Here is a 17,117-nt window from a genome sequence, read left to right on the forward strand (position 1 = left end):
AACGAACATAACAGAGGTAAACAGGATGAAGAGGACAGGTCAGAGGGTCTTGCTCAAGGGAGCTTACAATGTAAGGGAGAGGGAGAGACTAAAAATAGGGTGAGGGTGCAAGAATTCTACGGAGAGAGATGAACGTGAGTAGGAAAAAGGGGAGGAAGAGTGAGGGGGAGGTAAAGTATGGTATGTGTAGAGGGATATTAAATAGGGTTAGATGGCGGGAAGATAGGCTAATCTGAATAGATTGGTTTTGAGGGAGCGTTTGAAGTGAGGCAGGCTAAGAGAAAGCCTGATTGAGTGAGGTAGATCGTTCCAGAGTAGTGGGCAGCATGGGAGAAATCTTGAATGCGGGAGTGAGAGGTGGTGACCAGATTGGAGGTGTGACGGTGGTCGTTGGAAGACCTTAGAGAGCGAGAAAGAGTATGAGTGGAGATGAGGTTGAGAGATAAGGAGCAGTGGCGTTAGTGAGGGCTTTGTAGGTGAGGAGTTTAAAGAGGATTCTGAAGCGGAGATGGAGATAGTGGAGAGCTTGACAGAGAGGGGAGACAGATGTGGACCGGTTAAAGAAAAAGATAAGTCGGGCTGCAGCGTTCAGTACGGACTGAAGTGGAGTGAGACGGGAGCAGGGAAGGCCAGTAAGGAGGAGGTTGCAGTAATCCAGGCTGGAGATAATGAGAGAGTGGATGAGAGTTTTGGTGGCATCAGTGGAAAGCAAGGGTCTGATCCGGGTTATATTGTGGAGGGGGAAACAGCAGGATTGGGCAAGGGATTGTATGTGAGGGGTGAAGGAGAGGGAGGAGTCAAGGGTGACCCCCAGGCAAGGAACTTGAGGTGAAGAGGAGATGGTGGTAGAACCAATGGTGACGGAGAGGACCAGAGGGAAGGAGTCTCTAGAGGGGAAGAAGATTATGAGTTTGGATTTGGCCATATTGAGTTTGAGGAGATGGTGGGACTTCCAAGAAGAAATGGCAAAGAGGCAGCAGGATACCTTGTTGAAGATGGAAGGTGAGAGGACAAGAGAAGAGAGGTAGATCATGGGTGTCATCAACGTAGAAGTGGTATTGGAGGCCAATGGAGCTGATAAGATCACCCAATGAAGAGGTGTACAAGGAGCAGAGGGCCAAGTACAGAGCCCTGAGGGACTCCTACAGGAAGTGGGGAAGGGGCAGAAGAAGAGCCAGAGGAAGAGAGAGAAGGAGCGGTTAGAGAGATAGGAAGTGAATCAAGAGAGGACAGTGTCAGGCCAAAAGAGCGAAGGGTGTCAAGCAGGAGAAGGTGATCGACTGTGTTAAAGGCTGCAGAAAGGTCAAAGAGGATGAGAAGGGAGTAGTGGCCTTTAGATTTGAAATATAAAAGATCATTAGTGAATTTAGCTACGGCAGTTTCTGTGGAGTGGAGGGGGCGGAATCCAGATTTAAAAGGGTCGAGGAGGGAATTGTTGGAGAGGTGGTTAGTGAGACAGCTGTAGACTAGCTGTTCAACTAGTTTAGAGGTGAAGGGGAGGAGAGAGATAGGGTGGTGGGATCAAGATTAATTTTTTTAGAATAGGCGAGACTACAGTATCTATGAAGGAAAAAGGGTAATTCCAGATGAGAGGTATAAATTAAAGAGGGGAGCTAGGTGGGAGCAGTTAGTGGGCCAGAGGGATCTAAGGAGGAGGGAGTGGATGGGATCAAGTGGAAAGGGGAGAGGATAGAAGTAAAGAATGGACTTCCTCACTCGAGGTGGGGCAGAAGGAGGACATGGTATGAAGGTTGAAGGGGGTGAGGCGGGGAGGAATAAGAATTGTGGGAGGAAGAGATTTCGGTTTTGATGGTGTTGATTTTGGAGGAGAAGAATGTAGCAAAGTCAGAGGCAGAAATGAAGGATGAGAATGGAGAATGGGAAATTAAGGAAGTGAAACTAGCGAAGAGGCGGTGGGGTTGGATGACTGGGAAATAATGAGAGATTTAAAGTAGGATTGTTTGGCTAAGTTGCAGGAGGAGAGGATTAACATAAAGTGGAGAAAATCAGCCAGGGAGCGACATTTTCTCCAGTGACGTTCAGCAGTCCGTGAACTTAATTTGAGGAAATGAGTAGCCAAGGTTGGGGGTTGTAATGGCAGAGGGAGATAGCAGTGGCGGGGCAGGCAGAGTCAAGGGCAGAAGAGAGTATGTGGTTGTAGAGGGAGGTTGCCAGGTTGGGACAGGTCTGAATGCCTGAGGGGGAGAGAAGAGTTTCAAGGGAGGAGGATATGACAGCGGGGTCAAGAGTGTTAAGATTACGCCAAGTGAGAGTGTGTTTAGGAGTGGGAAAAGGTAAGGGAGACGAGGAGAGGAGATGATGGCCAGAGAGGGGGAATGGAGATATGTCAAAATCGGAGAAAGTGCAAAGGTGGGTTAAACCAAGGTCAAGAGCAGGGCCAAGGTCAAGAAGATGGTGGGTGGGAGAGAAGGTCCATTGTGATAGGCCAAAAGAAGAGGAAAGAGCAAGAAGTTTAATGGAATCTTGGTCAGTGAGGTTATAAATGGGGCTAATCCAGAAGCTCTACTGGTAGAGATAGACATAGTATCAGATTTTAACTGTTTAGTGAGTCTTAACATACAAAGCTTTTTGCACCTTCCATTTGCACTTCTGCGGCAAAGATTTCTAGGCGCACATCGACCAATGTAATGAAAAGCTGTAAGGAGACAAGAAAGGCATATAATAAAGACAATCACAGTGTTCTCTTAGTTATGATTAATTTTAGACATACAGAGTTCTAAACCAAGCAGTATGTTAGAAGAAACACAGAAAAAGTTTTAATGAATGAAGGGGTTGGTCCTAAGTGTTAGTAGCGTGGACTTAGTATGGATGTCCAGGTGCATCTGTAAATCTGCAAATCTAGATGCTCATTGATTTCCAGTGTCAAGTCGAATAATTGGATGAAAGAAAGTATATTGCCAGGCAAACAAGCGCAAAACTTCGGGCCGCCCGGCCATCTGCGCATGCGCGTCCCGTTGCTAAGCAATGGGACGCTACTCATGATCTCCGGGACAGCGCCGCCGCCAACTCTGCACCCATTGGCTCCTAAGCCTTTATAAGGAGCTTCCTGTCTGTATCCCAGTGCCAGAGTATCAGGTCCATTTACCTGCCTCCAGCGTTTCCATATATATTTGCCTTGTTTGACCATTCTTTCTGCCTATGCCCTTTGTACCCGGACCGTCTGACCACTCTCTTGGATTTCCCTGTGAACCGCATTGCTAGACTGTTACCGACCCGGCTTGTCTCACTATTCTTCTGAATTCTCCTTGTGTACCTTGATTGCCAGCATCGTTACCTATCCGGCTTGTCTGACCATCCTTTCCTCGTGTCTCGCTATACGACTTGGGGAAGGACCGCGACCTGCGTGTCTCCTGTGGTGGAGTCCATACCTCCTTGCGGGGGTACCTGATGAATACCAGGGGCACGTTAGATTCCGCACCTTCCTCCAAGTAGTGTCAACCCTAGCAGGTTCGCAACATACAGTTGTGACAATCATATTGATACACTTAAACATACACCCGTTCTGTTTCTCTGTATGCAACTCACTGATATCCTTGTATACATATGGCCACAAAGGCAACCATCAATAGATAGAAGAGTGGTTGTGCCAGAGTTCCTGTATGTGAACCCTTAACTCCTTAAAAAACATTTTCAATATGGCCCCCTAAAGGTGGGTTGCGTGGGCCGCCCCCTCCTTGGGGATTCCATTGAACCTTTCTTCTTTCTCTTCTCTCTCCTTCCTCTTCTTCTTTCCTTCTCCCTCTCTTTCTACTCCTCTCTCCCCCTCCTATATCTTAACCAAAAAATAAAACAACAACAAAAAGATAGTCTAGGGAATTAAGGGAAAGTAAGTGTGCAATTAAGAACGCAACTAAGGATAATCTTGCCTGTATTATCAAACTCTGTTCTATATTGTATATTCTCAGAATTTCTTCCTTCTTTCTTCCTTCCCTGTTACACAACTATTTTGCATTATTTGTGTTGTTGTCAAAAATAAAGAGTTAAAAAAAAAAAAAAAAAAACATTTTCAAATGTTGGCCACACTGTCCAGGGTCTATGGATAGGAGAAGATGATTTGTGTATATATTTTACTGTTTGCCAAAAATGAAGTAGAGGATGATAGAAATTAAAGTGTATATTTTGCCATTTTTGTCACATGTCCCTAATAAATTAATAGGCAGTAATCTCATGAGTATTGATTCATAAAGACTGTTACCCTGTGTGTAGGTGTGAAGTGCCCATTAGCTTGCTTGTGGTTTTTATGACTAGTGGAAAGTTTGAACCTTTTTTATTGGATAAGGGAGTTTATATTCTTGAGTATTTCAGTAGTCATGACTGGAGAATAATCATCCCAGGACTCATTTATAAGGAGAAAACTGTTCTCTTTCAGCATAGTTGAAAAAGGAGTATTGTGTTTCAGAATGATACCATGTGTTCTCAAGTGTTGCAAGGGATTCCCCAGCTTCATCTATAATTTATAAGGATTTTGTTTAGTGGTGTCAGTTCATATGATGAAAAGGTGAGTAATCAGATTTCAAACGGAGAATGATCCTGTGTAATGTTTTAACAATTCAAGGTTTGTTGCTACCCTGCATACAATGAAGGAAATGGGATGGATTCGGAAGTAGATGGACATTTTCCACTTGCTTTGTAAACATTGGGAGAGCTGACACCTTTCATCTAGGAAATACGTTAGTAACATGAAAATAAAACCTTTGTTTGTTTCATTTATTAGAGATGTAAATATGTGATTATCAAATTCAATCGCTGTGGTTCCAAAGCGGAACAGTGGCAGAACTACCATTGATGCATAAGGTGCAGTGCATCGGGGCCCATGGAGATAGTGGGGCCCGCTGCATGATAGATTCAGAGGGTTGTGGGCCCTGGTTACCTCCTCCCCGCCTCCCTGCAACGGGGCCCACAGCTCACTAGTTCCACCTCTGATGCAAGACATGGTCCCAAACAGCGTGTTATGCAGTGTGATCTGAGGAAATGTTTATGCACAATGACCTGTAGAAGAGTTTTCATAATGTCCCACAGTATATGTGGAAACTGATAAATTGATATTGCAATTGTCAGCAGTTATTAGAAACCAAATGATAAATATATTTAAAGGCCCCTCTGACTATTAAGTTAGCATAGTAGTTACAAATACATTCTACAGGGTGAAATTGCTGTACTCATCGAATGATATAAGGTTAGCTGTTTTCCAGAGAAGAGGGACGACTAATCTACTTCAAGATGATTCAAGCAGAACTATCGTAAAATTCTAAAACTAATAATATAATATAATTATTTCAGCAAAAGCTTACAAGTTTTAATGTCTTCAATATTGGCTTTCTCAGTCAGAAACCAGCAACTACCTATTCAGAATTCCAAGGACATGCTTGCAGTGAGCATAGGACTTCATGGCTCAATGTAATTTCAGTCTTTTTTTCCCCAATTTTTTTTTCATAATAAATCCTGACCACATAAAATATGTACTATTTTGCTGTAATCTATGATTATTTTTTACAATTTGGTGAGATTGTGTATATATAACCCTATTTATAGTCAAAAGTTTGGGATAGAGTGTGTTACATTACTACCAGACAGTGACCAAGCTAGCTGGCCAATCCATGGCACCTTTATACGGCAGGTTCTACTTTTAAATGTAATGTTTGAGTCCTGTGAATGCTTGTCAATTGATTGTCCTTATCTTGGTAGGAGTGCGCCTATAAGTTCTACTTCTTGATTTGACTTTGGCATTTTCCCCCTCTAACAGATCTGTTGCTTACCCAGTTTGCCTGATCTTGCCCTGATTGCTTGGCCTTATCTCATCTCTTTGTGTCACATTTCTGCATCTACCTTCCATGTTTGTGGCAGTACAATACTTAGTTTTCACCTATCTGTCAAGCTGAAGGCTACTATCTAGGGACCTTATGGTCTATATCTACTTGTTACACATATTGCATCCTCTTTCATGAGGCTCCCCAAATTGGGCTTATCTTATGAATTGGATTCAAAAAAGCGTATGTATGTTAGTTGTTCATGTTTTACCTTGCACTTTACTCAGTAAAGAACAAGGTAAAACTGAACAACTAACACACTATAACAGTAGTAAATCTTCATTCCTCCAGTTACTGAAACCTGCAGTTCTTGCATCAGTGCTTTTTTTTTTAATGTATCTAAAGAATGAGGCACTTGCAGACTCCTCCTGGAAACAGAAATAAGAGACTCATTCAGGCAGTAGATAAAGAAGCTCCTTTTCTAGACCAACCTGAATTCCTAGAAGGAATAGTGATTAAGAATTCTGTCACTGATGTGAGCAGATTCTATGTCAGTTTCTTGATGGAAGATCGTTCGATTATATTGACTCAATTATTTATTCTTTACCCGATATCTATATACCTCAGACATTTTTTCTAATCTTCTGTTCAACAGCAAAGTACATATCTACTGGACACAATGTATTTGTTAAATGGGTTACAACAATTTTCATCATTGCATTGTTTTACTGATCAGCTTAGATGTGATCAGCCTGTACACGTGTCTTCCACAAAAGGAGGTTATGAATTTACTGTTACTTTCTTGTAATCTATATGATGATCAGAAGATCATCTTTTTATTGACATTATTACTAATTATTACTACTATTATATCATTTGGACCTGTAATTATTTGACTTTTGAGGGGGTGTCATTTTCACAGTACATCGACATAGCATTGGGATAATCTGTAGATTTTTAAAACGCCAAAAGTTATATGCTTCAATTTGAATGTAAATAGTTTTTTGACGAGTTTAAGGATCACATTTAATTTTGTTATTTTGGACTGGGGTTGAGACGATGCTACAGTGTTTGATTGTGAAGGTTAATCATTAACTCATTAACCATGCACCACAGTCAGAGCTGGATTAAGGCTCTGGGGGGCCCGGGGCACTTTAGGCAGGGGGGCCCCTATGATGTAACATGGTTATCATTTTAGGCAAATACACAGGCAATGCTGTGTGCACTACTGTTAGGTGCATGCAGCTCTGCCTTTACAAGCAGTACAGTGTGGAGGGGGACATACCTCCCAACTGCCCTTGATGTCGGCCCCAATCCTGACTATGTGAGACAGTCACCCAAATTCAGGACAGTTGGCAGACTGTCCTGCTCTCTCCTACCTGTTCTTGTCACCGTCACTACCTGTGGCTGCTGGTTTCTTTATTTGCTGCTTGTCTGGATCCTGGAATGTTGGGGGCCCTATTTGGAAAAAACATGGGTAAATGAAATTTAGAAAATTTCAACCAACCCCAGCATTAAATCAACAGTATTCACATTTAATATATAAACATATTTCCCTCCCTCGAAACAGCCCTATCAATAAATTAAATGGCATTTACATTTAAAAAATATAATCATTTTCCACAACCATCCACGGCATTAAATAATTCATATTTCACATTTAAGAAAAATATCTAATTTTCCCCAAACAGCCCCACATTCATTTATGAGCTTCCAAACCACCCCAGCATTAAATTTAAAGGTCCAATCACCCCATCTTAAACTGATAGCCCCCACTATTAAATTAAATTGCCCCACCATCACCCCACAAATAAAATAGCATCTATTAAATAATTTGCATCCAACTGCAATCCAAGATTAAATTAAGAACCCCCTTCCCTCACCCATTATATTAACATACTACCCGCCTCACACACACACATTATATTAACATACTACCCCCCTCACACACACACATTATATTAACATACTACCCCCTCACACACACACATTATATTAACATACTACCCCCCTCACACACACACATTATATTAACATACTACCACCTCACACACACACATTTATATTAACATACTACCCCTCTCAAACACACACATTATATTAACATACTACTCCCCTCACACACACATTATATTAACATACTACCCCCCTCATACACACACACATTATATTAACATACTACCCCCCTCACACACACACACATTATATTAACATATACCCCCCTCACACACACATTCTATTAACATACTAACCCCACTAACTTTGTTCTATCCGCTCGCTGTATGACCTTGTTTCTCTTCACACATGGGACAGCACCTGTCATGTGGTGCACGTCCAATGTAACACCAATAGCAGGCTACACATAGGGGAAGGGGAGGATGGATCATAAGAATCCGCTACCAATGATAGAAGGTGGCTGGTCTCAGAGGAGGGGCCAGCCACCAAGTAATAGAGACTTGGGCCAGTGCAGGAACCGGACCAAAATAGCAATGATTAATAATTATTAATAAAATAGAGGTTTCTATAACTTATAAGTTATATGATCCTCTATTTTATTAAGGTAATTACTCAAGCCAATATATATATATATATATATATATATATATATATATATATATATATATGTATGTGTATATATATATATATATATATATATATATATATATATATATATATATATATATATATATTGCATCTAATATTCCATTAATCGTGAAAATGTAAAATGTCACATAGAAAAGATAAGCTAAAACAACTGTGATAGGTGAAGTCAGACTAAATAAATTACAAATTACCATGCAGTTTGTCTGCTCCTCTATTAAACTCCTGTTGCAAGTGTATATCTAAAATAAATCATAAGAAAAGGCCAAAGCACCAAACATGGTGTAGTATGCACATAAAAATTTTATACAGTAAATGGTGCCATTTCAAGCCACATACCAAACTAAATATCGATGTGTACCTTATCTGGGATTCCAAACGTGCTCTCCAGAAACAGGTACTTGATCTTCCAAAAAATCAAAAAACACAATAATATATGATAGTGGGTTGGGTACGTTTTCCCAACTGTAATAAACACGACAGCAAGTATGCCTATAAACTAACATATATATATACATATATAGATACATACATATACACACACACATATATACATACATACATACATATACACACATAATACACACACACACACACTCCAAGTGACAGTGTGACTTACCTTGGAAGCCACGTTCTGCACTGCAACCCCAGTCTCTTTTGGTATGGGAGGAGCTGCGCATGCGCAGCAGCTTAATTTCGGGCATCTCGGAATGGCCTGATGTACAGCAGCACCGCGGCTGCTGTACTTCAGGCCAGCTGTCAAATTTTGTTTGGGGGCGGAGCGCCTGTGTCAGGGGGGCCCCACAGCCGCAGAAGCACTCTAGAATTGGATCACCAACTGACAGGTGATCCGATCAGCGTGTGGCCGGCGGCGGGTGGTCGGCGGCGGGGGGCCCTCAGAGAGAGGGGGGCCCGGGGCAGGTGCCCCCTGTGCCCCCCCCTTAATCCGGCCATGACCACAGTGCTAAATAGATTCATTTTCAGCAAATTAATTACTAGTCTATTCTAAACCAACTGATTTTTACTTGCCTCTAGTGTTCATCTAGATTTTCTGAAGAATGGTTTGCCAAAATCTCAGTTCATTAGAGCACACAGAATAATCAAAATTAGCTAAGGATTTTGATGTCATGGGCTCGATTTTTGTAGCGAGGAGCTATTCACCTAAATTCATTTCAGAATGGATCAGTGATGTTACCAAAATATCTAGGGCTACTGAGCCCAAAAGCCACTGAGAAAAGTGAGACTCAAAGTGCTGCCATTCCTGAGCAAGTTCTGCACTGGTAGTGCCCCAATCCCGCAGCTGTATAAACCTAAGGAGATGGTCTTGGGACTTGCTGGACATTCTTGGCACCCTGAAGCCTTGTTCACAACTATTGAACCTCTCTCCTTGAAGTTCCTGATGATCCAATAAATGATTGATCTAGGTGCAATCTTACTAGCAGCAATATCCTTGCCTGTGAAGCCCTTTTTGTGTAAAGCAATGATTACTGCACGTGTTTCCTTTCAGGTAACCATGGTTAACAGAGGAAGAGCATTGATTTCAAGCACCACCCTCTTTTTAAAGCTTCCAGTCTGTTATTTTAACTCAATCAGCAAGACAGACTGATCTCTAGCTTTGTCCTCATCAACACTCTCACCTGTGTTAACGAGAGAATCCCTGACCTGATGTCAGCTGGTCCTTTTGTGGCATGGCTGAAATGCAGTGGAAATGTTGTTTTTGGGATAAAGTTTATTGTCATGGCAAAGAGGGACTTTGAAATTAATTGCAATTCATCTGATCACTATTCATGACATTCTGGAGTATATGCAAATTGGCATAATAAAAACTGGTACAAAAGTGGAAGCTGCTCAAATCAATTTATAGGCCATAACAGGTGCTTGAAAGGGTGGGGTTATCCTGCAAGGAACATACACACAAACTTTTTTTCCCCCAGCACACTGCTATAGCCAGCAACAGATCTGCCATTTCTACTGTAGATAAAAATGCAAAAGTCTTTGTTGCACACATTTGCAAATGTATGTTTAAGCCATCCGCCACGCCAAGGCGCTTTTGCTAATAGGATGGTCCTACTCTAAACAATGAGAGTCCCATATATTTGGGCCATACATATGTGTTTTTAAATTGAGAGCCAACTAACCAAAGAGGTACCCCAGAAGCCTCCAAACAGCAATTCAGTGCCAGTACCCCCTCTCAGCTACTGACACCAACATGCCTCTCAGACAAATACAAAAGTGGAAGCTGCTCAAATCAATTTATAGGCCATAACAGGTGCTTGAAAGGGTGGGGTTATCCTGCAAGGAACATACACACAACTTTTTTTCCACCAGCACACTGCTATAGCCAGCAACAGATCTGCCATCACAGCCATGCATTGTTGATAATAAAAACTGGGGCAGCAGACTTTGTGAAAAATAATATTTGTGTCATTGTCAAAACTTTTGGCCATACCTGTACATTGTGTGTGCTTTTAGTTTAGTATCTATATATCCCTTTCTTTTGTTTGTTCTATCAATGTGCGCTGTTAATATTAAATGTTTTCTGTTTATTATGTTCTATGTGTTAAAGCGATCATTTGATAGTGGGACTGTGGTGAAACGAGGTATTAATATCACCTCAACCAGTCTGCACCTTGGTTCTCACAAACTGAGGACTATAAAAACAGGTTGTATAAAAAAGAAGAGAGTGCAATGGACACAAATGTAATCAATAGTAACACGGAAACCAGTGTGTAAATGCTTATAGCTCTTTCATATAATACCATGGTTTCTTCTGCGACAATACAAATCCAAGATAACAATAAACAAGTGAAAGAGGATAATCTTACCCTAGAAATCCCTATTGAGTAAGTCCTGATGTAAAGAAAAGGAATCCTCTTGTATACAATCCTCCATAGAGACTGGTATGCTGTTGAAGAACGTGTTGCCGCGTCTGGAACGCGGAAGTGGGACAGTGAACCACACAGGTACAGTGGCTTGTTGTGATCAAATTAGACCAACGCGTTTCGTCCAATCTACAGACTTTTTTAAGGATAGTGAAAGCAAGTGATGAGGGATATTTAAGTAGACCCTTCTTCCTCCTCTTTGGATAAATCTTTATTTAAAGCAAAATGTTTAAAAACATGTAAAACTCAATGAATAAAAATCGTAAAAATATATAAAATATATATAGAAAAATATAAATAAAAACATATATTAAAAAAAAGGGATGCAAATATGTTATATAGTTAAAAATGATCCTAAATCAAAATTGCTATTTAAGCCATATGGTATGAGAGTTTTCATCATATAGATCCATTTGACCTCTTGACGTGAGATATTCTCTAGGTAGGTATCACCTCTCCAAAATTTATTTACATGTTGTATGCCTATAAATTTCAGTTGTTTTGGATTACATTGCGGATTATTAATAAAATAATTAGGAACGCTATGAGTCTTAAGTCCTTTTTTGATGTTATAAATATGTTCCACAATCCTTATCTTCAAGGCACGTTTCATCCTACCTATATATTGGAGGCTGTAAGGGCACTCCAACATATAGATAACCCCTTCTATATTGCAGCTAATTGCTTGTTTGATATTGATTTATCTTCCATTAGAGGTAGAGTAAGAAGTAGTAGTAGCTTTCGTTCGGGTCAAATTGAGTTTTCTGCATGCCTTGCAATCCAAACAATAGTGGAACCCATGTGACATGTTCATATTTGGTTCTGTCACGGAGAATGGGATATAACTGCTTGTAAGTATATTTCTTAAATTCTTGTTTTTTTTTATAAATGATTTTAGGTTTATTGGGCAACAATTTCCTGACGTCCTCATCCAACTTTAATATGTGCCAATATTTAGGAATAATATCTTCAACAGCTTGAGTATTGCTGTTGAATTGAGTTATGAATGAGACCTCCGGAACAGTTTGCATTTTTCTTATGACTATATGTTAGATTGTTTGTTCTCTACAATTGTCTCACTTTCTCCAATGCTAAATCAACTGTTTCCATATCATATTTCCTATCTAGGAACTTGAGTCTCAATTCATTACTTTGTGTTTCAAATATTTCTTTATTGGCACAGTTCCTTCTTAACCTACTAAATTGTCCTATGTTATGTTACGGATCCAACTGCTATGGTGGTTGCTAGAGGCTATCAGAAGGTTATTGGTATTTACTTCTTTAGTATAATTCTTGGTTTTAATATTGTTGTTTTTGATATAAATAGTAATATCCAGGAAGTTAACCTGATGAGTGCTAACTTCAGCTATAAATTCCATATTCAGTGTGTTACTGTTGATATAGTCAGGAAACTGTTTGAGTTCTTCACTGTTCCCCATTGCTAAATTCTTAGCAAAGGGGTTATTGTTCCATATATAATCATCTTCCCATTTTGCCACAAATAAGTTTGTATAACTTGGGGCAAAATGGGTCCCCATCGCAGTTCCTGAAGTTTGATTGTAAAACTTTCCATTGTACCAGAAATAATTGTGTAGGAGTATATATTCAATGGCACTCATAAGGAAATGAACTTGTTCAATCTTCAAATCAGTTCTATTACATAAGTAGTGATAAGAATGCGAGCAACCATCCGTGTGACTGATACAGGTGTGTAGAGATTTCACGTCACATATACCTAGGATATAAGTATCCTTCCATCACATATTACCCAAAACTTGAACAATTGATGTAGTGTCTTTAAGATTGCTTCTCTGTTTAGAAACTAGATCTTGCAAATAAAAATCAATATAGCCTGAAAGATTCAACATAATAGAATCAATTCCCAATACGATCGACCTGAGGGATTTGTTAATGTCTTTATGGATCTTTGGAAGTTGATAAAACACTGGAACTTTAGGGTTTTCAATATGGAGATAATCAAATTATTTCTTAGACAGAATTCCAATATTCAGACCCTCTTCCAATAGATCATTCAATTCATTCTGATATTGGGTCGTCGGGTCTTTGGGTAATTGTTGATAGGTATCAATGTCTACCAACAGTCGTTCTAATTCTTCCATATATTTAACTTTATCCATAATGACAATTCCACCTCCTTTATCGGCGGGTTTGATAATGATGGCATTATCTTCCTTCAATTCTTTTAGAGCTAGATGTTCTTTTCTAGGAATATTCTGTTTGATCTTCATTTTTTATGGAAGATCTTCTATATCTTTCTCAACTAAACGTTGAAAGGTTTCAACCAAAGGACCCTTGGTGAAACTCGGATAAAAATTACTCTGCGTCTTGAAATTAGTGTGAACAAATTGGTCTTCTCTATTGGGTTTTTTAGAAAATACTTCTTCAGACATAACTTGCAAACAAATCGGTGTAAATCAAAGTACACATCAAATTTATTATGTTGAGATTGGGGTGCAAACTTCATACCTTTTTTGAGCACATTGATGTGATCATTAGTCAGATTTTTACTACTTAAATTAAATATACCTCCTGGGGATACTTCTGATTCACTGCAGTGTTTAAATTTATTTTTCATTTTTATTTTTGCTTCCTCTTTTTCCTCTTCTTATGATTGTACACTCTTGATTCTCTTTATTCGCGGTGATGCAATGGTTCTAGATGGGAATAGTGGTTTCTCAAAAGAGGAGTTCTAAAAAATCCTCAGAATCCTCCGACAGGACTCTTTTTTTAATTCACTATATTTACATGTTTGTAGATATTATGCATTAGGGATAAAGATGTATTTTCCATTTCGTTTTTAGCATGGGATTCACCCTGCCTATATGACTCTCTAACTACATGGTTCCTCTCATTCCTCTTGCATTTTGGAGAAAAGATAAAGTGTTTTTCGTTATAAGGTTGATAAGCCCTCTCTATATTTGGTTTAACAGGGACAAGTACGAACAGGTCACATGGGTTCCATTATTGTTTGGATTGCAAGGCATTCAGAAATCTCAATTTGACCCAAACGAAAGCTACTACTACTTCTTACTCTACCTCCAATGGAAGACCATTCACTTTCAAACAAGCAATTAGCTACAATACAGAAGGGGTTATTTATATGCTGGAGTGACCTTGCGGCCTCCAATATATTAGGTAGGAAAAAACGTGCCTTGAAGATAAGGATTGCGGAACATATTTATAACATCAAAAAAGGACTTAAGACTCATAGCGTCCCTAATCATTTTATTAATAATCCGCAATGTAATCCAAAACAACTGAAATTTATAGGCATACAATATGTAAAGACATTTTGGAGAGGTGGTAACTACCTAGAGAATATCTCACGTCAGGAGGCCAAATGGATCTATATGATGAAAACTCTCATACCATATGGCTTAAATAGCGATTTTTATTAAGGTTCATTTTTAACTATATAATATATTTGCATCCCTTTTTATCTATATATTTTTATATATATATTTTATATATTTTTATGATTTTTATTCATTGAGTTTTACATGCTTTTAAACATTTTGCTTTAAATAAAGATTTATCCAATGAGGAGGAAGGAGGGTCTACTTAAATATCCCTCATCACTTGCTTTCACTATCCTTGAAAAAGTCGGTAGATCGGACAAAACGCGGTGGACTAATTTGATTACAACAAGCCACTGTACCTGTGCGGTTCACTGTCCCACTTCCACCTTCCAGATGCGGAAACACGTTTTTCAACAGCATACCAGTCTCTATGGGGGATTGTATGCGAGAGGATTCCTTTACTTTACATCGTGACTTACTCGATATGAATTTCTAGGGTAAGATTATCCTCTTTCACTTGTTTATTGTTATCTTGGATTTGTATTCTGTCGCAGAAGAAACCACGGTATCATATGAAAGAGATATAAACATTTACACACTGGTTTCTGTGTTACTATCGATTACATTTGTGTCCATTGCACCCTCTTCTTTCTTATACAATTTTAACCCCTTATGAGGTGCTGCATCCTGTAGAGAGCGCTTTCCTGTTATCCTTTGCATTTATAAAAACATATACCTTTTCTAGCCCTCTGGTTCATATTTAAACTTGTATTTATTCTATTTGTAAGTAGTTAAAATGTCTGCCAGCATGGTTTTTTTTTATCTTGCAAACTAGTCCATTGTTCCAGCAAAAGGATTATTGTCCACCAGTCCTGTATGAATGTACATCACACCAGGAGGCCTCATGTGTTAAGATAGGGAGGACTGCATTGTGTATTTAAATGTAATGTGTCTTAATTGTGATCTCTCCTGTTTAAACAAACTCTGCTATAATGCCACAGAACAATACCTGTCCCTAATTATATCAAGAGTGACTCATCTGCTATCCCTTTGTCTGTATGTTTACCTGTAAAAGGTAAACACAGAAAAGGACCAATCAGGCAGGTCCTGAAACTCCTGAGAAGGTCATTTATGGCTTTAAAAGAGAACTCTAGAAAACAGCAAGGAGGCATTCCACTACCCAGTGATGGCTGAAGTCAGGCTGGCATTGAGGCCTCGGCCTCTGCCCTGGCAGGAAAGGGACAGTCAGTCTTTGGAGTACTGCCTTTGCCCTGATCTACCTCTGCAGGTCTTGGGGAGTTGTGTGTCCACCAAAAGCCGAGTGACAGTGACTCAGGACCACTGTGTTACTGGTAGCCTCAAAGGAGGGAGGGGGAGAAGCTTGAATGGATAGACAGCAGTCCCTGAGAGTGACTAAGATACTGGTGAGGTGTTTTCATTATACCCTGTATATTGTCTGTGCTAGATGGTAGTGTTATTTGTTGCAGGTTATTATTTAAACGGACGCTGCGCTCGCTGCTCATTTGAATTTAGATCATAGAAAATATCTCAATATATTTACAGACTAAATCTACTTTTAGATAGCCTAAAGTTTGTGCTTATCGCTGCTCATATGTATGCCGGCTCTAGAATATATCTTAGTATATCTAAAGATCTAATCCACTCTCAGATAGCCTAAAGTTTGAGCCTATCATACCTATTGCTCCTCATTAGAATTAGCATAATTAGGAGTCTGACTATCATACTATAGCAGAGTATCATTGGCGTTGAAGGAATGATATTCGCTATAAGACAGAGTTAATATATATCACTGTTAGACCTCTAAAGGGGGAGTGCTAACTAGCCCTCCGTAGCTTATGGGGGGAGTGAGAATCTATAAGAGTTAGAGAAACTCGGATATATTAAATACTCTGAAACTATTTCTTGAGAAAATCCATTATAGGCTATTTCTGGTTATATATCTCTCTCTCAGTTTTACCTATCTATACTAGAGCTCGGTCAGATTAAGAGCTGAATTATCATATCCAAAATATGTTTTTATTCTGGCACTAACAAGTTAAGACGTTATTAATTTGAGCAGCAGCGCAGCTGGGTATTTTTACCTACCTTCTTAACAGCTTTATACACTTACGGTTTATACATTTCACTCTCTGTTTTAATATTTCGCTATTACCTCTTCAATGGAATTATCTCTATATATTATTATATTCCTTATATTCTACTAATAAAGTTATACATTTTTAAAGCTTTGGGCCATTGAGTGCCTCTACCCTTACACACACTCCTTTCTCTCTTTCTTGGAATTAATATTATTTAAACATGTTTATTGCTGTTTGGTGCTACAATTTTGTTAAATAAAATAAATATTTATTTTATTTTGGATATTTGCCTGGGTGATTTTGAACCTTGGATAGGTACCGGGTAGGCCAGCTGTGCGGCATAGAGGGTTACGTTAAACCCGGTATCTTCACAGGGACGCTCTTTGAATAAGCAGCACATTGAGGAGCAATTGAAATAGCCTTCTCATTAGCTTATTTAAGACATTT

The sequence above is a fragment of the Mixophyes fleayi genome, chromosome 7 (genome assembly GCF_038048845.1).
Source record: "Mixophyes fleayi isolate aMixFle1 chromosome 7, aMixFle1.hap1, whole genome shotgun sequence".
Lineage (NCBI taxonomy): Eukaryota > Metazoa > Chordata > Amphibia > Anura > Limnodynastidae > Mixophyes > Mixophyes fleayi.